The sequence below is a fragment of the Calonectris borealis genome, chromosome 2 (genome assembly GCF_964195595.1).
Source record: "Calonectris borealis chromosome 2, bCalBor7.hap1.2, whole genome shotgun sequence".
Lineage (NCBI taxonomy): Eukaryota > Metazoa > Chordata > Aves > Procellariiformes > Procellariidae > Calonectris > Calonectris borealis.
In genome coordinates, this window is record NC_134313.1 from 44544237 (window position 1) to 44565794 (window position 21558).

Below are 21558 nucleotides of genomic sequence, written 5' to 3' on the forward strand. Positions count from 1 at the left end.
ATATCACATTTACATACATGTATATGTGTGTGTGTATGCAGACAGACAGGTTTTATTAAAATCAACATGACCCAACTTAAGCATTCAAAATTACCAAGACCAAAAAATTATGTGATAGGAGGAGGATTCCCATGTAGAATAATTTACTGAAATCTCTTAATTAACTAATATTATTCAGCTGAATATGGGCTATAGAGAATTTGTATAAGGGTAATTAAAAAAAAATCAGAATGCAATGTGGGATGTATGAGGTACATATAATATAGAAATAGGTATTTTTATTCAGCAGGTCTATAGCTCAAGAAAAAGTTATCAAATATCTGATAAGACTTACTTTCCAAATAGTCAATTTGATTTAACGAAAAATTAATTTTAAGAATTCAGTTAATTTTAAAAATTATTTAATTAACCATGCTACCAACCTTCAAGTATTTTTTGATTCTTTTGCCTGAGAGTGATGTCAAGACAATTAGTTTTCTAAAACCAATTAAATCTAATTATATTTTAAATTCAAAATAATGTTGATGTATTCTAAGATGCCCCTAAAATTTACACTCATCTAATTAGATGATCTTAGAGAAGTTGATGCAGATTTTTAATGGAACAAATTCTTCTTTCATTTATACCTAACTAACACATTTATAGACTAACACATTTGACTTTAGTGGAGTCAATCCAAATTGTTCCTAATACAGATAAACATAGAAATTAGTCCTTTGACATTGCAAATCCTAGATTAAATTAACAAAATAATACTACACATCTAAATTTTACTGAATATTAATTCCCCATTTAGGATCTTAAAATTGGTCCTACTTTATCTGAAATATAAGCTTCCAAGACAACACAGAAATCCACAAATAAGCAGGGAGTATTAAGTAAGAATAAAGTGGTATATCACATCTGTATACGGTATTAAGGAAATCATTATTCAAACATTATGACCAGTTCTGATGATTACACTTCAGAAAAATACATTAAAGATTTGGACTTAATTTTTAAAAGTACAGGAATAATTTGAGATTGGAAACTAGGCCTTGGAGAAAGGGACTAAAAAAGAATCTATTGAATTTTTCCAAGAGACAGTGAAGTATTTTGGCTACAAATGTGTACAAAAGGAATACACTTTTGATAGTAGACAGTGCTTTAGTGTACCAGGAAAACCACAAGATATTCCAATGATTGGAAACTGACGGAACTCAACATAGTTGGAATGCTTCCCTAATTTACCCATTGGAGTACGTGACGTGGTGATATTCTGAATTCTTTATGACTGTAATCAAATTGAAAGCTGATGATGTTTAAGGTTTGTGAATGCCAGATTTTGGATTAGTGATCATTAATAGTCTCCTCTGACCTTAAAATATGATAATCAAATGGGCTCTATATGCATGAGAAGTTCTGTAAAAAACATTTTTCTCCTTAAGAGCATGTGAACAATATATTTTTCTTACACTTAGGTGTTGCTAACTTGTTCCACATGGCTTTGAGGCTAATTGGGCAGAGTATGAGGTGGACTACACTCTTCTCTTTAGCAAATCCAGTGTTTTAATTTAAAACAATTATTCAAGTCTGCACAGCTGAGTTTGGTCAACTTAAGTCAGTAGAATCATTCTTTTGACAGGCCTACAGTCATATGAGGCATAAAGGCTCGTGGTATTGCATTTTTTAGTTCCTATGAAAGCATCAGGGAAAAACAGTGGAGAATTCTATTGCTGCACTGGGGATGCAATTACACTGGATTTTGATGCACCACCTTCATTTCTTTTACCTACTGAACTTCTGCAATGTTCTCCTTTTAAAGTGTTTAGATCAAGGAGACATTCCTCAACTGATCTAAACTGACACAGGACTGTTAAAGTTATTGCAATGTTGATTTCAGCATCCTGAGAGATGGATTCTCAGATTGCAGAAAAGTGAACCTAAAAGAAACAGGAGAGTTTTCCTTTCCTCTTTTCCTTTTTTTCCCCTCTTCTTTTATCTATTTCAGATAACATACCTAAAAGAAAAAATAAGTATCAGTAGGAAATTACTGCGTGATCTGCAGATGATAGTTGTTTGTAAATGTAAAGGTAAGGTTATTTCCATTTACAGAATTTAAATACATTCCAAGTGGCACAGCCAGTACAGTGTCAAGTTTTTTGCCGCGATAAGGCTAGAGGCAGGAAGCCATGAGAGGTCAGGAAGGAAGCACTATCAGGCCTGAGAGAGGACCGAACAGCAAAGGGAGCAGCAGAGCCTCTTGTATTTAGGCTATGTAATAACTGTGCTACTTTCCAAAGGTAAACAGCTACCAGTGCAAAATCCCAGCTACTGTCCCTTTAAACTTACTGGGGAAGAAAAATAAATCCTGTTTGCTGTGTTTGCCTTTTGCTTCTAGCAACTTTGTAAGGGGAAGAGGGAAGGAGGGGAAGGCAACAGGGAAAGCAGTATTTCGCATAGACATTTCTTCTGGGATGCAGACCAGATTGTTTATAGCAATCCAGTTTGACCCTGGGCACACCAAAGGAAATGGCTTTAATGCTCGTTTTGATCCATCATGCCAGAGCTGAATCTGAGCGGTTTAGTTTGCGCTGGTATGTTTCCAAACATCACCTGCTTCCCAATATATTGCCCCTTGGGAAAAAGGTCAGAGAGCAAGTTAAGGAGCAAGGAAAAGCTCTTACAAAGTTTGGCTTGTAAAAGAGCCACATACAGTGAAAGGTCCAGGCTTGTTGCCCTGTGTTGCACCACCAAAGCTTTTCAGAGTAGGTTAGGGAGTCCAGCTAAACTGGGTTGACAAGTGGTTTTCCCATCCCATGAAATGAGGGGATTTACATTTTCTTCCTGTTCCATCCTGTGATGAAATAAAGACATTTTACATCTTTCCTTTGAAAATGAGAGAGAGAAACAGCAGGAGAGCCACTGCCTGCTAGGGTGTTCATTCACTTGCTATTTTACCTGCTGAGGTTGAAGTTCTTGCTCTGCTGTTCACCTATATTGGGGAGGGGAGGGGGTTGGAGGGAACTTGACGATCTGACTGTTGGTAGTTTTGAGATGTTACCTCTAAAAAACAACGGATGCTGAAACAGGTAGGCTGATACCTGGTAGGACAGCCATGAAGGAGAGGACAGATCCAGACCAGAGCCAGTAATCGTGATGCTGAATCACACAGTGCTAAGATTTATCCTAGATCTCATTTATTCTTCTTACTGTCTTGTCCAGGAAATACCAAGTAGCCTAGAGTGGGCTAGTGTCTTTCTTGGTCCCACTGTGAATTTAATAGGATTTTGCATGTTCCTCTGACTTTAAAAGTCAGCATTTACATGAAAAAAAAAGGTCTTCTGTCTAAATATTCCCCACTAGCTCTAGATTTAACTATGCATCCTTAAAGTCAGTCAGTGTAAAAATATATGGCCACATCCCAGTGGTGCTATGACTTTCAGGCATAGGGAGACTTCAATTTTGTTGCTACTATTTTATATATATAGTTAAATAGAAGCCAAACAATTTACTATTGTATGAGGCTGTCTGAAACAAAAGGTGTAATCCAGTGCCCACTGACTTTAATGAAACCAGCACCAGCTCCAAAAAACTGTCTAAAAATACAATTACTCACAATAGTCAACTTGTGCACATGTTTGGGATCTGGGCCCAAATAGGTGCAGAGGAACTCATTCCAGTTAACTGGTGGGATGGCTCAACTGCACTCCTGTAAGTTATGGAATAACAACCAAGAAGCTTATCCATTCTACAGCAAAAGTGAGAGCCGTAGACTCGTTATTCCATTCCTTTTTCTACAAGAAAAGCAGTGTCAGCAGTGAAGAGAAAAGCAAAGAACATAAATCCAACCTGACTCCTTAATTTTTTGAATTTTTTAAAAATTTCTTTCCAACCATAGGACTATAATTAGTTTCCTGTTTTCTGGGGCCTCTTTTAGAGCAACTCAAACGAAGCCTTTCCATGAGTAAGAGATTCATTAAAAGGAAATATGGAAACATTTGAACTTTTCAGTAAGACCATGCAGAGTCCCAACCTTCCTGAGGAGGCTGCACACTTTGGGCAATTTGCTTCTTCCATTAAATCCAGCAGTATTATCAAAGACTGCTGGATTATTTGTTCCCTGACAATCCAGTTTTCAAAGCAGTGCAATGCAGGGGAAGGGAATAGCTTTTTCTGAGGAGGTTACAACTGAGCAAGCCAGACAGCACATAGAAGGAGAGGAAGATTTTGTTGTATATGCTTGGTTTTGGTAGGTTTTGGTAATTTTTTTTGACAACAGCTGCTTATTGGTATTTTTACTAAGATTTCACTGATAGCATTAAATTTGGGAAACGATTTTGAGAAGTATTTGGGTTTAAAAAAGAAATTTAATTTGAAAATAAAGAGAGTTCTAAGGAGTGAGGCAAAATGACAGATAGGAGGTAACATTGAGACAAGTAATAGAGAGGTGGGAAGTGTGAAGCTGGAATGCACTGATGGAGGTAAAGGAGGTATCACCCCTGCTGTGATGCCTGTGAAGTGTGGCCATCCAACAATGACTATTAGTGATGTACCAAAACTATGACTGACCATATAAAATATAATTGCTTATTTGCCTTGTCTCCCATACCTTGACACTGTGTTCTTTAAGACAGAGGCTCTCTTATTATGTTTATATAGATCTTAGTACCTTAGAGCCACTCAGCAATATAAATAAGCAAATATTAAAAAAAAGAGGTACATGAAGACTGCTTTTATAATTCATATCTATCATTGAAATATTAAACTGAAACAGCAAAAAAATTCAAGAAGTAGACAAGGAAAACAATTTTAGTTATAGTTTTTTTAGCTATCAGAAAGAGATTAGAGGCAATTTAAATGACTCTTTTATTTCAGGATTGTAGCCAACATTCAATATTTGCTGCATTTTTAAAGCCCCAGCTCCCAAATCACAGACATCATTATTTTTTAAAAGTTAAAACTCATAGTTGCTAAGTAGAACAAAAATATGAATTTGAACAGCTCACAAGCCTTAATAAAAGAAACTTTTAAATTTGTTATTTCTGAAGTTTCATTAATTCAAATCTGTTTTCTTGACTGGGGAGGTGGGAAATCCTGACTCGTGTTTTGAATGCACCAGACCACCAATAACTGCTTTTTTTGAAGCAGTACCTGACTTTCAGAAGGTGAACCCAGATCAGAAACCTCAAAATTCAAGCGGGAGAGATGGAGAGATTTTCCTCCAAATAATAGTTATATTATGAAGAAGGTAACCAAAACAGGAAAACTGATATCTGAAAAAGAAATGTGAAGTGAACAGACCTCCATTCAGCAAGAACTATGAATACTGTGATAGCACCCTAAATAATGGTTTTGGTCTGTGCAAAAACTGAACTTATGATAAAACTCTGGCAAAACTTGAACTTTCCTGTGGAGGAAGAGGCCTGGGCATTTCTTAATGTGCTTGAATGCATTGTGCACAAATGTGTTTGTCCACATGCCTGGTCAAAACACAGCAGATAAATTCCTTTCTGAGTCCCTTCTCAGGCTGAAACACTTTGCCTTTGAATGCTTCCTCTGTTCAGTTAAAAAGCAAAAATGTGTTACATCAGGAAAAGCCTTGACCAGTTCAACAGGACTGTAAAGAAAAATTCAGTACTCAAGAAGACTGAAAATGCATCTCAAACACTATAATTTCATCTCTTTTAAGAGTCAAAGCTTATTCCTGCTGGAGAAAGGTGAAAAGAAGTTCACTTTTGTAAAAATATATTACCTACCTGAGCTGCCAAGGTCAGTGAGACCTCTCCCGGGTTGAATAAGTACTGCTGGGGCAAAAGAACCAGACTGGGAGGTAGCTTTAACTTATAAACTACTTTTTAGGTTGCTAAACACACTAGGGAGGAGAACATATAAAGCTAAATTCTACCTGTTTTATTATCATGTGATTTCATTACCTTAACTGTGTTTGTAATAGAAGTAATAGAGAGGAGAACTTGGTTCATGGCATGACACTTGTCTAAAAGCAATTCTTTGTTGCTGCCATTAACAAGAAACTTGTGCAACATTACTGTGTGGCACTTCCATAATGGGAGAGTTAGTGGAGCCTGACAAAATCTGGCCCAATTTTACATCAGGTTTTGAGCACAACTAGGACAATTTCTGGCACTATCTAGAGATTTTTATTAAATCGGAACTGATGCAAAATTGGGTTGGTCCACCTAAAGCTCAAAATTAATTTTTACACTTACTTGAGCTTGAACATTAAAGTACAGTTTTAGAGTGGGCCAAAATAAATGAACTGAAAGTGTATCCACAAATCCTGCGAGTCAGAGCTAACAAGGCTTTTAAAAAGCTCTGCCAGCTATCATTTGTGATACATACAACTCTCTCCATGTACGTAGCCGCTATATAAAGCTAATGCTAATATATCATGAAAAGAACGACATTTTGTTTACAGTAAGTACTATGTTCAAAGGCATCAAGTTTAGCTTAATTTTTCTTTCCTTAAATTAAATCTGACTGCTTTACCGGCCTTCTACAGGTCCTTTTCTCTGTGTGCAGGTAGCAGGGTCCTAGGCTACAGACAGATACACACTCTGTACAAATATACTCTATGTCTGATTTGCCAAGCAGAGACAGTTCTTCTCAGTCTTGTCCACAAACACATCCTTTTTCCTTTCCAAACAGACAGCTGAAAGACATTTTTCATAAGATTACATCCAGCAACAGTTACTCTAGAACATGAGCCATAACACAGAATACACCTGATTAAATGGTACATTGAAATGAAGTTCAAGTGACCAAGCTGGAGGACAAATGAGGTGACCTTCTTGTAAAAAAGGAAAGATACTATGCTAACTATTTGGAGGATACTTTAGAAATATTTTAATAAAGACATTTATGCAAACGGAAATGTGCGAAATAAGTTTCATTGCATAAATTCTTTAGTCCCATGACTAAATACTATGGGTTCTTCCCTAATGTTCTCATTCTTGTCTGTCATCTTCCTAAAAGTCAAACAAAAGCTGGTTTTCATGTTTTGAATCATAGCTATTGGAATTCTTTTGTAAAAAACATTTTCAGACCCAATACAACTATTTACCTCCTCCCTCTTGTCTGCTGTTACAGAAATGGTTTGAAAAATATGTCTTACTTCACTTACAGAACCAGAAGAAATCTCAGCTAAAAATGTAATTTTTAAAAATCTGAACAGCTGGATTAAGCATTGTAATTCCCCTGTTAAAGACTCTGTCAGAGGTGCTGTAGTGGATACAGTGGTGGCAATTCAAGATATGACACCAGTTTGCCTCTCCTGTCTGTCTGCTAGAGATTGCTATCCCCAGACCATGTACCCACTCTTTAGCAATTCCAATTTATAGAATCGTGTCTGAAACAGCTGAGAAGGCTGATGCACACCACTGTATTGTACTATGAATTAGAAAGGCTGAGGTGCAGGCACACATCCCTTCTGCTACCCTGCCACAGGTGCTCACCTCAAAGATTAACACCTTTGGTGTTAATCCACCAAAGCTAAGTCTACGACAGCCCATAAATCTGAGCCTTTCCAGAAAGTATGAAATGCTGAATGATCTTCTGTTCCCAGAGTGGCTTCTACTCTCCTCTAGTTTACTGTAGAAGATTAAATCCCCTTTCCTTTTGCTTGAAGACTGGAGCCGGCTGAATGAGGGGTATAAAACTGTATGGTGAAAGATTGAGTGGGTATGTTGTTTGCCATTAGAATTTGGTTCGGAATTTTAAGGAGCTTTCAGGAGACTTAGCAGATAATGATCTGAAGCCACAAAATTCCTCCAGGCATTTCTTCATCCCACTATCCACTACCTGCGGCAGTAACACCATCTCCTGTGTATGCTGGCTACTTCTAAGCAAAAGGGCTCCTCAATCTGTTCTTTGATGACAAATGCTTTTGTCATCAAACTGCTTTGTGTTTTGAAGTGAAGTGAAATTCAGTGCTTGAGAAAAGTGCAAGGATGTTGATATACTGGAAACTAACTGTAGTAACAAAATAAATAACAGCATTCACAAACTTTCCATGAGGAAGTGAAAATGAAGTTGTTACGAATCATTCTAGCATCAGCTACGTTACCTGCCCTCCCCACTCAAACAAAGACTAAGGTTGCACTGTGGAGTGTGAGGTGCCCAATGAGAAACCACTCTAACTTTCTGCAAGGATGTTTGGATTACCTTACATTTTGAAAAGAGGAGAAGAAACTGTACACCGGCAGAGTCACCGAATTCTCCCAGCCTCTTACACACCCCTGCCTGCAGCCTGAACTCACCTTCTTGACACATCTTCAAAAACGCTGTTTCACAACATACCAAAGACCATCATATTTGAATATTGTAAACCATGGGAGGTAAGAAAAGGACACATTGAGCTGAGAGGTTCTTACAGAAAAGGCCATGGTAACTGCTCCCTTCCTGATAATACAGGGTCCCCCATTGAGCTAACCTGTGGTAATATAACACTGGAGGACTTTTAGGCAGGTAGGCCATGTGAGGCTGTTCAACTTAACACCTTAAAATTTCAATCAGAAGTCAGTAAACAGCTGGTGCAGATCACAAACACTCGGAAAAACAGGCCACAACATTCTGCATGAGATTCATGTTCAAAGCAGACTTAATTTTAGCCAAATGCTGAACATGGACCATTTTTGATGGTCCCATGTTCATCAGTGGGTATGATATGCGGAACCACTGTCCATCTGAAATGGGCCACCACTTCTGTGATTTGGGTGGACAGGTAATAGAAAAAGGGATTATTTTTCCTGGTTTGTTTTTTTTTTTTTTTGTAAAAAGCTGAAAAGGAATGATATTGTGATAAACAGTAACAAATGTTAGAGTAAACGAGCAGAGGACAGTTTAATTTGGAAAAGTTCCTCTGATCCTTTTGATGAAGTCACAGATATCTTTTTGTCATTCATCCCCTAGTTTCACCCCAAGAAAAAGAAAGGCAGTTTACTGCCTTTCCTATGCTTGATAAGACAAAAATAGAGATTTAGGTACCATAAGATAGCCCTGGGTGTAGAAGACTGATGAATGCTGCAGCTGAAATTTCTTGGCAGAAAAGCAGCTGTCAGTCACACCCTCCAGGGATGTCTAAGCAAGTAGGTAAGTAAGCAAGCCAGTTATGGAAGTATCATTCCTCATTCCAACCAGCAATAACAGACAGGCATGTGGACCATGTCTCATGATCCTGAGTATAAAAAAACCAACTGATCTACCTAATGATACCAGTGTGACCATCTCGGGAGAAGTCCTACCCCCATGGAAGTCACCTTCTTTTTGTTATTCTCTTAGTACATCATTACGAGTGAAGCTTAAATATTCCCCATTCATACCAAGATTTTCACATGGGAACCCAAGACATCATCTCTTTTTTTGTTGTTTGGTACTGAGTTATTTACTGTGATATATTCCTGAGAACTTTAACAGGAAAGAACAGTAACTGACATCTGGCAGAAATATAGACAGTTATGTAGCTTATAAACAGAATGATCTATCACTTTTAGCAAATATGTACCAGAACAAAAGACATTAAGTAGTAGCCTAAATGGCAAAACATAGATGGCAGGAAGAGATCAAAGAAATCCCGCTCTTTGCTATATGAATAGAATAGGTGAAATTACTATACAAGGAAGAGTCTTATATAAAATTAGCATTGATATGTTTATCCTTGTTTTGAATACAGCTTTGTTTGAACTGAGAAAAAAATCATAAAGCAGCCAACAGTGCTCAAGAGTGGGTATCCTTTATTGCTGTATTATGTTTTCAGGAAAGATTGATTTCCACCCTCTCCTTTTCTTACCCCCCGCCATTAAACATAAAGGTTTCTTCTACTAACACATTTTTATTCATTTAAAAACATTGAATAGAAACTTTATATAGAAGTTTGAACTAAAATAGATAGAGAAAAACATTTCCTTCTTAAAAATCACATTAAAAAGCACATTTTAATAGAGCATTATATGCTCTATTAAAAAAAAAGATAACTGAAAGCTAATGCTTTCACATCAGTAAGAGCAGATAAGCTATATTTAGGCCGCTGTGAGGTTCTTGAGGGGTGGCAGAGGCTGCAGGGGTGATGGGTTTGCACAGTCCTGCAGCCACTCCCAACTCACATGACCACGACACGTGCCGCAGTAAGGGGTGCTAATGGGGGTGAGGGCTCCAGCCCCCACGGCTCTTCTAGGAAACCTTTCCTAGGACTGCCTCATTTTTTTCTCTGCTAAAATGTGTATAATTTTTAAGGTCCTACTTATGAGTTGAACTGTCTAATATCAGGAATTTTGTGAATATACCACTAAAATACACAAATATCATAGGACTGTCTTATTTCCTCTCCCCTAACAGTGCTCTCAGACAGCATTTCTTTGCCTACATTTTCTGGATATCATCAGTGTAAACCCAGGTGTTAGAACAACAGAAAAATCTCAGTCCAGAAACTGCAACCAGGGTGACTAAACTGTATGACTTTCATTAGACAAACTTTGTTACAGGAGCAGTTGTAATCAGACGGATGCTATTACTTGATACCTGAAGGCTGCATTTCAAACATTAGCAACCAATTCTGCTGCTGTCATAGCAGTAACACATTGACACTTAATAAAAGTTACTGTTGAGACAAGATATTGCTGTTCGGCTGTGCCGTTGTGCAGAGTAGTGCTATAAGGCCAGTGAAAGAGAATATATGTGGATGCCTCAGATATTTCAATAGAGGATCCAGCCTAAACTGTTGGTAAATATGGTTTTAAACAAAATTGGCTGATTTTTTACTGAAGTAGGTATGATACATGTATATAACCCATTTAACAGTGGGGAAGTGGTAACCTGCCGCAAAGTCAGAATGGGTAATGTAGGGCCATGAGCTCTTCAGCTTGATTCACTGGAGTATCTATGTCAATGTCTCAGTTGGCCAAGCTTTAGTGCTGACTTAGTTTTTCTGTGTGAACTTGTTTCAGCACAGAAGTTGTGAAATTGTGAAGGGTAGTGCAATGAAAGAGTCCAGTCACACTACTCTATCAGACAAAACTAAGGACCCTACTAGAAACTTTGCTTAAAAAAAGTCAAGATCAAACATTAAAATAATGGGAATGTGATAAAATCACTGCAGTATGTTTGACTGCAAGTCATGAAGACAATGAATACCTACAACTTATTTTAGATGACTCTCAGATAAGATTGACAAGGATTTTATTTCTTTACTCTGAAGGATCTTATTTTACAGTGTTTTAAAACCCATATATGTGGGGTTTTGCCATATGAAGGAAGGTCACCTCACTAAAAATATGAAGGTGTAAGATTGACAATACCATTTCAAAATGCCTACGTGAACAGTTGATAAGATGAGCAGGTTGTATTTCAGTGGCTCTTATGTCTGGTGTAAGAGGATTTCATTAATGAAACTAAAACAACTAGCTCCTCCGTATTTTCCTAATATGGAAAGTATAACAAAAGCAAGCTGGATAATGCATCACAGAATGTATTTGTTAATTTGCAGTAGGGACAAACTGAATCAAATCAATAGTCTACCTAACCCAGTATGGTAGTACTCATAAAAGGCAGGTATTATGGTTTGAGCAGACAGTTTTAAGAAACCGTGAAAGATCCAGTTATAGAATAATATACTCAAGGGAAAGTCCCTTCCTAATTGCTTTCGGCATAAAGTTGCCTTCTGTTTGGAGGCAGCAGAGTTCAGATATCTTTCAAGCCCCTGGGATTTGCTGTTCGTTGTCACACTATCTGCATTATTTAATTTATCTATAAAGAATGACTGACACTTTTGAATGAATTATGCTGTGTTCTGTGGTTCAGTAAAAATGGTATGTGCCAGTAACTTGTATCAACAGTTGTTTAGAAATTTTCTGTCACTTGTGACAGAATGTACAGGTTTATGGATACTAAAGCATTTCACAAGAATGTCAATACTGTATTTTTAAAAAGTGAAGTACTTTGATCTCATGAGAACTTTTACGTCTTTCTGTTCAGATACTTCATCAATTAGTTTTATATTTTATTTTAACAATATTATATAATACAAATAAAAATAAGGACTTGACTAATACTAATTTTGTTTTTCAAAATGTAATAAGAAATGTCCAAATTTCCTCTCTTGCACAAAATCAGAATTTTTGCTCCAGATATGGTTCTTGCTATTGTATGTTTTATAGTAAGGCCTACAGGCCAGCCCCAATTTACAGGGACCCATATATGTATATGTAACCTACTTCAGGTGTTGAATTAGGTTGGGTAATGACAGCCTCCCTAGGCTCCCTATGTAATAGATTCCTTCCGAGGGCCATTCAGAGCAGGTGATTGAAAGTAGATTGTGTTGAATATCTCCTAAAGAAACCGGTTCTGGCCTCCACCCCACAAAAAGCCTTACAGTCTATGGAAGGAAATTCTGGACAGTATATTCTGTAAAAATAGTCAAATCTTAGCATATTATAAGGTCTTTGGAAACTTTTTTCTTTCTTATCTCTAGCTGTGTAAGTTTGCTAACTTTTTTTTTTTTTCTGCAGAGGTCTTTTAGTCCTTGGCTGCCAGCCACAGTAAAACAGCTGAATATCGTGCTATCAACAACTTCAGCTGTATTTCCATCCTAGAAATAATTTCTTTCCTGACTCAGGTGGCAATTCAGCCACAGGATAACAGGAAAATAAACTTGTGCTTCCGAAAGAGTATAAAACTTGTGACGTTCACGCTTCAGCAAGCAGTCTGACCTGAAGTGTGGAGTCCTGCACTTCAGTTTTAAAACCAAAAGGCTCAGAAGGTGCCCAGTCAAGTCCACTGTCTTTATACAAAATTATATCTTTAACTGCTTGAGGCCTTCTTCCTGTGTTAACAGTGATAGCAATATTGATCAGTATACAGCTTCCTTTTAGTAAAATCAATGTGACTATCAGAATATATAAAAAGTTATTAATGAAATTTAAGTCTTTTGAGGAAAAATGTTCCATTGTCCAAGCTGAGAGCAACACATTAGTTTGAATGCAAGTATGACTGGACATTTGGTATTAAATTCACTGTTTATTCATCACCACCAGCAGTGCCTATTTTATGAAATTTGGGATTAATAATATGCGTCCCAGACCAGCAGGTCAGTCCTACAAAAGTATTATCCTTCAGCACCCCCGAACTCAAATCATTAGTGCATTTAGAGAAAGAGGACAAGCAACTAAGGAAGAAGTGGCACCAAAAACTCTCCCCCAAGATGAACTGAAAATGGAATATAATTTTTAGTAATATATCCATGACTTTAGTTGCTTTCTCAAACCCTAGAGTTTCAAATTCTTCTTAAAATAACTATACAGACACTAGTTCTGTTTAAAAAATGTACGAATATTACCTCTGAAGAGCGGATGTCAATCTCTAAAAGATTACCTAATTGCCAAACTTTCAGGTTTTTAATTTCAAAATTATGGTCTTTATAAATTAAGAAGAAAGGCTGGTGCCCACTGTGTAGATGTTTAATTTCGTCAGTTAATCAGAGATGAACTAAGAAGAGAATCTAAATAACAATTAGAAATCTCCACGCTGTTTTGAACAAGGTTCATTGGCATCTATTCCACGCAGCTGTTTTCTCAAAAAGCCTTGCTAGCATATGCAGATATTTCTTATTATTTCTGTTAAAACAGAATGTTGGTATATGACTACCCCTAAAGGACACAGTTTTAACAGCACTGAACTCATTTATCTTTTTGATACGACCACTAATTGTAAAACTGTATTCAAATATGCTCTAAAAGGACTAGACAGTTTTGCCAAGTCCCCCTAACTTCTATTTATCAAATAACCAATTTTATCTAAAGATAAATTACTTATTTTCTTAATGGATGAATTTTCAACATTTACCGTAAAACTTTAAAGTTCAGGTTTGGATACCTAATTCTGCTTGGGATAAATAGGCATTTAGCTTCATAATTTTTTACTAAAGAATAAAGAAACATAGGACTACTACAGACCCCTAAGGTCATTGAGGACAGGTGCCTGCTCTTAAAGGGTGGGATTCACCTCATCAAAATTTAGTCATCTACGGATAGTTATCCTCCCCAAGTTTCCTTGCAGCAAAGAGGAGATTCTCTCCCCCAACTTAGACACCTACCTTAGTCTCAGCTTGAGACACAAATTATCTCTGGATGTAGAAGGATTATTAAGCTTCAGAAGTTTCTGATTAAGTAGATTTCCTTTTCCCCTTAGAACACAGTCTTAGGGCCTTTTTCAGGGTCCAGCCCAAGACAAAGGCTAGGCATTAGGGGGATGATGTGGTAATTAGAAAACAGGCAGGTGAGAGAGAAAAGGGCTGCAGAAATGGAAACAGTAGCATACAACTCTGCAGGGAGAGTGTCCCTACTAAAAATAGGCCAATAAACATACCAATTAATGTAGCCAGAAAACAAACAAGATACCAGGCATATAAGGAATTTCTCCTGGAAGTTTTGTGTGTCTGAAAGATTGCCTGTTTTTTCAACTTCTTTAGTTGTCCTAATAAAAAATATTCCCTCTATAAATTTTTCCTCTTACCTCCTTAATCTGTGAATGCTCTAGGGAAGATAGTGAAAATACATGATTCTTTATAAATCTTTTCTTTTTTTTTACTTTTCCCTGTGTTATTTTATGTAATAGCTCTAAATATAACAGTTATCAATACAAGATTTTGATCTCCTGAGTTCTGCAGAAATTTAATTTTATGTTTTATAAGCACAATAATATTAATCTTGTCATAGTCCTGTTTAGACCCATCTGCTTATCTAAAATTGTCTCTCCATTTACGGTTGGAAAATATATAGTTCATTTGTAGTCAAGCCATTGTATCTTGTTGTCATGTGTGGAAGTCACATCAAGCTGAAGTCCTTCAACTACTCTCCATAAACTCCCTTTGCAGAAGTAGACTGGCTGCTCCAGAGGACAACCCAGAGCACTGCATTACATTTCTAATTTACATAATTCTGTATCAGAACCTCTCTCCCTGAACATAAAGCAAGTCTAAGGAGATTAGCTAGCAGGTAAGAAACCTTAACTAGATGCCTAAAACTGGATAGTTCTTCCAGCTATTAAATAGATAGTATGAACAGCTTTAAATACCATTAGGAAAGACATTTCAGTATATAGTCTAATTCGTAGTGGCAAAGCTATGAGACAGACAAAGTTTCCACAGAGATTTAATAATCTTACATGATTAAGGCATCTGATATAACTGGAGGAAAAGCAGACAAATTTTTGAGCCAATGAACTCTTCAAATATGTTGAAATTGCAAAGATTTTCTGGCTGGAAGCCATTTATGCAAGTTCAAGGGGAGTCTGAGAAAGCCAGAGGAAGAGAAATTCATAAAGGGTTACTACCTACATAGAAACCATGTCTAGCTCAGGAAATCCCAGAGCTTCAGATGTTTGAAGGCTGGGAGAGCATTCAGGAAAATAAGATATATGCTTGCTCTGTTCTTATAGTTCCCCTTGGCATCTGCTCTTGGCCACTGCCAGAAACGGGATACTGTGCTAAGCAGACCTTGGTCTTACGTACAACAGCCACTGTTTAGACATATTTATGTTTTTAAGAAATAAACTGTAGAAATGAATGATAGTTTCGTTTAAAAAAACCAAAAGGCACTAGATACATTTCACAGTTGAAAAACATTTTCCAGGTGACATTTCAGAGAACTCATTTGTCTCTGCATGCATATAACATTGATAATTCTTCTTTCTGTGAAATAAATTACTTTTTGCCATATCTCAAGAAATACCTAGTTAATAAAAAGCAATAGAGTTAGTTCAGGAGATATACATTAATGAAAGGCATAACATTTTCTGGTGAGGGACTGATACATCAAAATTCTGTTTACTAACAAGTACTTCAAAGCCTTTAGTATGCATCCTCACCCTAATTTAGCTTGCTAGTCCTCTAAAAAGTGTGGGAGATGAAAGCAAAGCTAATCCACAATCCACTCACCTTCCTGGTTATACATGCAGCACCAATACAATGCCTTGATTAGAAGTGAATCAGGTACCGAGAGCAAGGAGAAGCCATCAATAGAAAAGATGTAGATTACTATTGTTTTAGTTAGGAATGGACATCCTCTCAAGCCTAATCTATGTAGTGCTATCAGGTGCTAAAATATTCTCTCTGACAGTACAGCAGCAAACAAACAGGGTCTTTATTGTACCGCTCCGAAGTATCTCAGATTCACTTGTGATCACATGCTGTTACAAGAGGAATGTGAAACAATAACATCACAGCCCTGGTGAACACATTCACAAGATTTACCTGTCAAGAGGACAGCGGACGTGCTTCATTGAAAGGCAGGGATGATAGCTCATTTCCTTGTTTTGTCTTGTTTGCAGAAAACAGGACCGTTTGAGGGGCCTGCAGTTGAAGAGGGGGAGAGGGTAGAGAAATCTGTTTCTTAAGTTGAGACCTAATAGAATTTTAATGTATGATCAAAACACAAGACACCACTAGCCTTAATATCAGTAAGTTATTCTCTGGTTGATCTGTAGTTTAGCCTGGCTGAGAGCATAAACTATGTAACGACAGCCTTTAACTCCATATAAGCACAGTGCTACCTGACAAACATATTGAAGGCCTTCAACTATTGTAAACTGGAGAAACTAGGACAAGAGCTGTGCTCAGTGATATCAGCTACGGGTTTGGCACGAAAACTTTATCACCTCCTTTTGAACTATCAACTTCCTTAACTAGAATTTCAAAGTGGTTTTTTTTTTTTTTAATGTGAAGCCATGCTTGAAGAACAGAAAACCACTGTCTTTGCACTGACTGTACTCTACCTGCAAAAATCAGTAGAGAACAACTATGAAAATAATTCCTCTTTAGGAACCTGTAGCTACTGTGAACCCTAGCAGAAACCAACTGGCCCAGACAGTCCTCTTACCTCCAGAGATTACCTTCAGAGGAAGAGTGACTGCAGGCTTGGGTCAGAGACATTTAAGCAATGTCTTCGTTGCCATAATAACTATTAATATCAACTTGCTGTGTTGTTATGAAATTCATCTGGAGACCAGGCCTAATAGATTGCATCTCTTCAGGCTGGAGAGCAGAAGGCTGAGGGAGATGTGATCGAGATCTTCGTGAAGGTGGTGGATAAGGTGAAAGTGACGAAGGTGAAATTGTTAATCACCAGTTCTGCAGCAGCAGATTGAGAGGAAACTTACAGAAACTATTAGAAAATGGGTTTAAAAGAGGTAAAATATCTCTTCGCACAGCAGGTAGTAGACTTTGGGAATTTGCTGCCATAGAAGGGAGTGGAGGCAGGCAATGGCAGCAGGTTCGAAAAGGGGTTAAACGAATTCACAGGAAACAGGCCATAAACAGGTTCTGAAGGGAACAGACAGGGACATGCCCCCAGACAACTTTCATGCAACAACCATGGTTGTTGGGAAGCGTAAGGGGAAAGCACCACAGAATGTGGCCGGGCTTGCAGGCCTTTCTCCAAACAGCATCGCCTGTTGTCCCCTTGGAGACAGACTGTGGACACGGACCATGATCTGACCCTGTAGAGCATTTCTCATGTTATGTCATGAGGACTGAATAGGAGATTCTTCAGTCAGTGAATCTTCCTTCCTCTCAGTTTAAACCATGAGTCTTAGACATATAGGAAAATTGCGAAATCCATCAGCCAGCTTTCCCTTCTACGCTATCCTCAAAAGAGGATGCACTCGTGCTTAATCTTAAACACCACAAGGAATTCTGTTGATTTCAGCGAGACCAATCTCACAGGTTTGAAGCTTAGCACATGTGTACCTGAAGTACTTGGCACTCAATTCTTCTGTGAAACAGAGAGAACCTAGGAATTCACATTAGAAAGACAACAGATAAAACCACAATGAATGAACAAACTAAAATGTCATTAATTGCTTCCTATTACAAGTAGTCCATCACTTCCCTTAGCTGCTGTCTCTCTCCTTTTCTTCCATCTTTTATCTTCACTTGTTAGTGAAGTAAGTAAAAGCTTGCCCTTATGTCTCTGTCCTTTCTCTCCTTTTCTTTCTGACCTTTCATTCATCCTTTCCCTGCTCATACCAGCATAGTTACAGGGCTAAGGGAATTAAGACCTTAAATGGAATATGTAGTGCTTTGGAGAACTTCCACGGGGTCTCTAGATCTCTATCAATGAAGAAAGTACACAGAAATTCTTACTGTTATAAAGGTGCTCATTGCGGTGCTTGCAATGTGCTTTTGAGGTGCTTGCATGGAAATGCTATGTAAGCTCCATGTACTATTACTAAAGTCCAGAATACAGAGAGGATAAAGATGGGTTGCCAAGCTCAGCAGCAACATGGTGGTTATTTGTTGTCACTTTTTGCTTGCCCTTTTTAGGTTTTAAAGTTGCTGATATTTAATTCAGACTACTAGGGGCTGAAATGTCTTTCAAACATGCCACATAGGATGTGGGCATGGATGAACCCAGAATCCTGCCTCTGAAAGGGAGTGAGCACCAAATGCTTTAAATAATGGTGAAAGAAGCCCCAGTTGCTCAGAGTGTACACACCAGAAAGAGTTTCCACTTAAACCCCTAACTTAGAGGTAGTAAATGGCAAGGTTTGCATCCCTTGCAGCGAAATATGATCATATTTTTTGTATAAATGGCCAATCCTTTTTTTGACATATAGGAACAAAAAGATGAAGAGAAAGTAATGATTTCTCACATTGTCTAGCTAAGATTTGCTGACTGATAAAATAAGCAGGAAGGTGAAAGGAGAAGACATGCATGCCTGCTGTTAAAGAAAAGCCTATTTGCACATAATGCTCTGGAGAAATTATTGAACATTTCATCCACGCAAAATACAAGTCCTGTCACTCTGCCAGGGTCAGTGAGACCTGGGCTAATCTATTGAGTCTGTTCTAGTTATGCAAGTTAAACGGTTTAGTGGTTGCTTTAATTAGGAACCCCATTTTGTTTACAAACTCTCAAAAAATTGTAGCAAAGAATGTTCCATGCCCATGCTTACCAGCCCCAGTCCTTGTCCTAACCCTCACCCCTCCAAAAAGGGTTTCTTTGCCTCCTTCTATCCATGCCTGGCAAGCTGCCAGAAACACATTCCAGCATGTAACAAACATAGGTGTCACAGCATAAAAGGGAGATGTAGCACAAAGCATCTTTTCTGTGAGAATCCCACCTAGTAGAAGGACAAGGAAGGCTAAGAAATTATTGGCACTGTAAAGAAAACAACAGGAATTTAAATTAAAAAAAAAAACAATAAAAAAAATTATTCACACTTTCCTACATCTGTTAACAACATTGCTGCAAATGTTTTCATTGTGACATCAATCGTCCTTCACATAATACTCCTTTCTCATTCTTATCTCACAAACATATCCGCACCTTCTTCCATGCTGCTCTTTCTAGCAGATAGGAATGACCTTCCACAACCTATTTGTCCAGTTTCACCCTTACCTGACACAAACCCTGGCCAAAGGAACTTTTTTACAACACTGCTTCATTAAAGTTCTGTGTATACTGGGGACAGAAACTCATAAAACAACTCAAACACTAGGATGGCCAAACCTAATCCTATTCCCATACCACACCCTCATCCCCACTGCTTGACTCTCGTTCTCCTGAGGCTGTTTCTTCTGCCATTTGTACCACTGTAGACTGGCAATAACTTAATTAAAGCCAGGGGGGCCAGACCCCTGCTGCTGTGATTGGATATAATATAATAATCCTCAGCAGGGAGTTATTAATTTGCTCCAGCTTTGCCTGTCAAGTTCATCATTTATGAGCGATGCATGCATTCGGTGGGGCTGGGATCATCTTCCACACATCCCTTGACTCATGTAGCATGTTTGTAAGTGCCGTCATCAGCAAACCGCAGTAAAAAGTAGCATCTCTCACACGAGGCGTAGGTATACAGAGCCAACTCAATATTTCTTAGACTCATTGAATTTTGCTGCTCTGAAATAGAAGGCAAAGCCACGACCATTTGGGTTATAGGAAGCAGGAAAGGGAAGGGTCATATCTAGAACAGGCAAGAGGAGCCCTGAAGATTTCAGCTAGCCATTCTGCTTCTGCAAGGGGCCCTCTGCTGCCACTGCCCTGTGGACATGAAACCTTCTCTTGGGTAGAGGAGCAGCAACTGATTCCAGCTTGGTCTTCTACAGGTCCAGTACAAGCAAAGAAAACATTGCATATATGGTCACTCTTCTGCCTTAGCAGTTGCCTGCCTTGTCTTTACCTAGAGCTTACTCTAGCTATACAGTTTTTTCCAAAGTATATAGAGGAGATGGCTTTGACTTTCTACTTATTTGAACAAAACCTGTAGAGAAACAGGGTTTTTTGATGGAAATTGGTTTTACTAATTCAGATACAGCTAAGTCCCCTCTCCCCAGAAAGCATACTTCTCAGAAACTTTCAGGAAAATGATAGAGAAGAGGAAAACACCCGAGTTTTCACTTTCAGAAATCCCAGTGAATCTCTCAAGATAATCTGAGGTGGACCAGAAGGTTTCCATATCCACACTGGAAAGCTGTCTTGCTAAAATAGGACTTTGAAGAGTTGCAATGACAGTGACTTTGTGACCTGACTGAGTGTTCTGCCAAGAGAGGCAACTACACTGAGCATTATGCCAGGTGATCGTGATCAAGTGACCAGCCAAAGTGCAGTTTTGACCAATTAATACCATGGTCAGCCGTGTAATTTTCTAGTTTGTAAACATGTCTAATGAATCAGGAGAATGACCCTCCAAGATGTACTGAGATCCAAAGGAAAATACGACAAAATTTGGGCTGCAGCAGGACCAGACATCCTGTTCAGAGAAGTTGTTCTTCTGTGCAGCTTCCTTTCCCCACTTCCTCTTGGCTCCTAGTCCTGTCCTCAGGTCATTAGACCACATCACTTCCCTGTTGTTAGCAGGTTATAAATACTGAGACAGATAGGTACTGACATGATACTGATAGCAGTTTGATAGCAACAGATCCACATTATCAGCTGTATCAGTTGCCTAAAAGCTAACAGAGATTAACCGGGTCCCCCTTGCTGCTAAGCACCAGTTGCAAATTTACACCTCCCTTCCTGTGAGCCTAAAAGCTTTTTCCCATGTTAATATTCACTCAGCCTTGTGATTTTTCCTACGTGGCTGAAGCATAACACTGCGCAGAGCACGTGAAGATCTGGTCACCCACAAAAAGTATTTGATCAGTTTTTTTAAAAAAGCACATTTAAAAACCCCAGACAAATAGTGCAGCAGGTTTTATCACTGGTTAATATCGGATTCTTAAATCAAAGCACTGGCAATCAATAGTGAAGTACCTAACTCCTAGCTTTATTGATTATGTCTACACAGACTTAATTCACAGGTTAACCATGCTGGCTCCCCAGATCTCCTCTTTGCTGAACCCAGACATAGCTTGCACAGAGTGGAGAGTATCTTCCTATCACACTCTTGCTCTTTAAGCTGATTAATCCAATCTAAATCCATGTTGGCAAGCGCTAGACAGTTTGGTGGTGGTGGAGCCAGGGAGAAAAAGGTTTCTCAGTCTGAGCTGGGTTTTCAGCACATACCACAAAGAAACATGCTCTCATTTCTGTCACATAAAAAAGCACCAATGAACTGATGCTGTCAGGT